Below are 4948 nucleotides of genomic sequence, written 5' to 3'. Positions count from 1 at the left end.
CTTTATGAAAGTCAGTGGGAGCCACTTTGGTTTGTCCAAAATTAAGCTAGGGCATAATATTTCGTTCCCTCCATTGAAATATGAGTGCATGTGATAGGGAGATTCATATGATGAACTCTCTAAAGGCCTTCCATCATTAACATGAAGATGGGTCATTCAGTAATAAGGAAACACACCATAAAATTGGCTATCCATTTGTTATTGGATCTATTGGATTGTTTCATAAGATGATAGGTGCATCATAGACTGATGTGGGAGGGGCCTATCCTAAAATGGAAGATTCTCTCACGGTACCTTGGCATTCACAAATATAATGGGTAAGCACTCACTGGACAGAAAGGTTTAACCTAAAATGGCAATGAACCTTGTTTGATAGAGGCCAAAGGGAAAACTCATAAGATGAGTGGATATGATCCTTCACAGAAAGGTGATGGGTAATGTAACTGAAACGGTTGGCTCCATTTACCCTATGTGATTTCCCACATTTCCATAGACATAATTTGCAGTCTCCATCATTGAGATAGGAGGAAAATCTCAGAGATGAATAAATGGAAGTGAAACATAGATTAAAAGTCATATCTATGTAGATAACATGAATCAAATAAGGTTGTGGACTAATATTTGCTTTGCCCTTTATCAGAAATGGAAAGCGGTCAATTCACTAAATTGTTGGACGAAAATAAGCTTAAAGGCCCAAATTATGCCGACTGGTTTCGTAACCTTATGCTGGTCATAACGTCCGAGAAATTGGACAAAATTGCTAAAAACCCTACTCCGGATCGTCCAGGTGGCAGGGCTTCTAAGTTCACACGAAGAAAGTATCAAGAATGGAAGGTGAAAAATTCTCTTGCCCAGTCTTATATAATTGCCTCTTTGGATAATCGGATACAACGACAATTCGATAAGATCGAAGTGTTCAAGGACATACTGGATAGTCTAAAGACTATGTTTGAGGAGCAAAACCGTTCTACTCGTCAGAATGTCTTAAAGTTGTTTATGACCGCACAGATGACCGAGAACCAACAAGTTTATGACCATTATCTAAAGATGATGGGTTATATTAATGAACTGGAGGCTCTCGGGTCAGGGCTCAACCATGACACTAAAATTGATGATATCTTCAATTCCATGCCTCCTTCCTTCAATTAATTTACCATGAACTATATTATGAATTAGCTAAATGTTAGCCCTCAGGAACTCAACAATATGCTGCAGAGAGCTGAAGAACTGATTAAGAAGGATAAGCCGATAGCCATGCTTGTTGAAGGTGGAAAATCGTGCAAGAGAAAGCGGAAGGCTAAAGGGAAGGCTCATAAGAAAAATAACAAAGTTAAGAAGAAGAAGAAGAAGAAGAAGAAGAAGAAGAAGAAGAAGAAGAAGAAGAAGGCATTGGATGCCTGCCACTTCTGCAAACAAGCCAGCCTCTAGAAGAGGAACTGCCCTCAATTTCTTGAGACTAAGAAGAAAGGTAATTTTGAATCTTTTATCATAGAGACCAATTTGTTGGTCACTTCTGCTTCTTGGTGTATTGACATCGGGGCTTCAACTCATGCGTGTAACTCACTGTAGGGCTTCAAGATAAGTAGAAGATTGAGTGACGGAGAAGTGACGCTCTATTTGGGGACTTCTGCAACAGCTGTAGCTACAACCATAGAAATTGTAGAATTAGTTTTCAGAGAATGAATTATTATACTAAAAGATTTTCTTTTCATACCAAATTTAAGAAGAAATTTGATTTTTATCTCAAAATTGTGCATGAATGGTTATTCTATCTTATTCAGTAATGTGATTACTGTTAAATGGAATAACAAATTCCTCACATATGGAGAACTTGAGAATGGTCTCTATGTTCCCCATCCTTCTCTAGAAATGAACCTTATTGAAACTACGTCGAAAATAATCCCCAAGAAGAGGACCCGTGATACAGTGAATCTCATGTGCATGTGGCATTACCGACTTAGCCACATTAATATAGATTGAATCATAAGGTTGGTAAATGATGGTTTTTTGGATTTTCTAACTGTAGAAGATCTTCCAACATGTGAACCTTGCCTTCAGGGTAAGATGACGAAATGACTATTTAACGGTAAGCTTGAAAGATGTACATGCACATTTGACCTTATACATACTGATGTATGTTGTCCCTTGAATGTTAGGACACATAACCAGCATGTTTATTTCATAAACTTTACCGATGATTACTCACGGTATGGTTACGTGTACCTAATGAGACATACATTTGAATCTTTTGAAAAGTTCCAAGAATTCAGACAAGAGGTTGAGAAACAGTTAGGGAGAGAAATTAAGACCCTTTCGATCAGATTGAGGTGGCGAGTATCTCTCTGACGAATTCAGGGACTACTTAAAGGACAATGGGATAGTATCACAACTAACTCCTCCTGCTACACCACAGTTAAACGTTGTGTCAGAAAGGAGGAACCAGACTTTATTGGATATGGTCCGATCATTTCTTGTACACTTAGAGCTAACCACATCCTTTTGGGGTTATGCATTAGAGATTGTGATATATGTGCTGAACCGGGTTCCAACCAAATTTGTTCCGAAGACTCCCTATGAGCTTTGGACCGGTAATAAACCAAGTGTGAGAGACTTGAAGATTTGGGGTTGTCCGACACATGTTAAAAGAATAGGTGCTGACAAATTGGAATCCAAGATCAGCCATTGCCTTTTCATAGGCTACCACAAAGGCTCTATGGGTTACTTATTCTATGATCCAAAAGAGCAAAAGGTGTTTTGCAGTCGAAATACCCACTTCTTAGAAGAAGAGTACATCCTAAATAATCATCATCAGGAAGTTGTTCTTGATGAGGAGAGCGCAGGGGTAGTGGGAAATGTCCCACCAGCTCCAGAAAATAACCGACCTAGGAGATCTACCTGAGTTTTTAGTCCTCTAGATCATTTTGGCTATGACCAAGAAAGTTACTTGGTGGAAGCCATGACTAGTGAGGAGGATCCCATGACTTATACGGAAGCTATGTTGGACATAGATTCCTTGAAGTGGGTAGATGCCAAGAGAGCTAAGATGGACTCAATGGAGACCAATGGAGTCTGGACTCTGGTAGATCCACCCCTTGGGGTAAAAGCAATTGGTTGCAAATGGATCTATAAGAGGAAGAAGAGCCCCAATGGTAAGGTTGAGACCTACGAGGCTCATCTTGTGGCGAAAGGGTACATTCAGAAAGAAGGAATCGATTATGAAGAAACCTTTTCGCCCGTGGCCATGCTTAAATCCATTAGGATCCTGCTAGCTGTAGCAGTGTACCAAGATTATGAGATTTGGCAAATGGATGCCAAAACTGCATTCCTGAATGGAGATCTTACTGAAGATATCTATATGCAGCAACCGCAAGGTTTCACAGCTGCGGGTTAGGAATACATGGTATGTAAACTAAATTGATCCATATATGGACTTATTGGAGTTGGAACATTCGGTTTGACTCTACCATCAAACAGTTTGACTTTGAGCAAAATCCAGATGAGCCCTGTGTCTACAGGAAAATCAGTGGTGATAAGGTTACGTTCTTGGTTCTGTATGTAGATGACATTGTATTCATTGGGAATGATGTAGAAATGCTGACTACGGTGAAAGTGTGGCTTTCACAGGAATTCTGCATGAAAGATCTTGGAGAAGCCTCCTACATACTGGGTCTTCGACTCTATAGAGATAGATTGAAGAGGATAATAAGATTGTCTCAGTCTGCTTACATTGACAAAATAGTCAAGAGATACAGCATGGAGAACTCCAAGAAAGGAAATGATCTTTTTAGGCATGGAGTCACTCTCTCCAGGGGTATATCTCCCAAGACTTCCAAAGAGATTGAGGGCATGAAAGAGGTTCCCTAAGCCTCAGTCGTAGGGAGCATCATGTATGCCATGCTGTGCACTCATCTTGACATTTCTCAAGCAGTGAGTGTGGTAAGTAGATACCAATCTAACCCAGGGCAGGAGCATTGGACCACTGTGAAAAGCATACTAAAGTACATTCGAAGGACAAAAGAGTTTTGCCTGGTATTTGATGGTAGTTCACTACAGATCCAGGTGTATACTGATGCCGATTTTCAATTAGATCCAGATGATAGAAAGTCTACATCTGACTATATCTTCACGATAGGATCGTGTGCTATTTGTTGGAAAAGCAGCAAACAGGGGTCCATGGCGGATTCCACAACCGAAGCCAAATAGATTGCCGCAAGTGAAGCTACAAAAAAAGCCATATGGATGAAGAAGTTCATTCAGGAATTGGGAGATAGTTGGAAGAGGGGACGCCCTAATTTAGAAGGTAGCATCAACGGAAAATGTAGTAGACTCGTTGACTAAGCCACTAACATAGAAAGTGTTTGAGAAACACATTGAAAGTATGGGACTCCGGTTTGTACCCGATTGGACCTAAGTGCAAGTGGGAGCTGTTAGACAGTGTATGCCCTTAGCTCCAATCAGAATGATGTACATTATGACATTTAGTGTAAATGAATAAAGCACATATTTTATTCATTTTATGATGGTGTGTTTCTGTGTAATATCCATAAACTAGATACATATGAGACTCGTATTAGTTTAGAATCTTCATGGCCGTTGGATAGATCTGAGTAGATTTATCCTACCAAGGTTAGCATTGATGTGCCGCCAAATTGATTGGGGTGGCTTGTCTCAACTGCCAGGGTGAGACCTGAGGTACATGCAGTGTGAGTTTTCTTGAAACCCTGAACCAGACTAGAATTCCAGTATTACCCTGGACCTTGGAGATAGATGGGAAAAACTGGAATGTTACACCTGACCCCTAGACTCGATTATGATACTACACTAGGCGTTGGATTGGGATGTCTTTGATATGCCAATCAGTGAGATCCTTAGAGGGGGTCAAAACCTGGGTATGTTGGGACAGTCCGAGAATTTATCTGTGGGTGATCATAGTGACGGGATCAGCCCC

The sequence above is a fragment of the Nelumbo lutea genome, chromosome 6 (genome assembly GCF_056320005.1).
Source record: "Nelumbo lutea isolate HS-2025 chromosome 6, American lotus-T2T, whole genome shotgun sequence".
Lineage (NCBI taxonomy): Eukaryota > Viridiplantae > Streptophyta > Magnoliopsida > Proteales > Nelumbonaceae > Nelumbo > Nelumbo lutea.
This window is presented reverse-complemented; position numbering follows the sequence as displayed.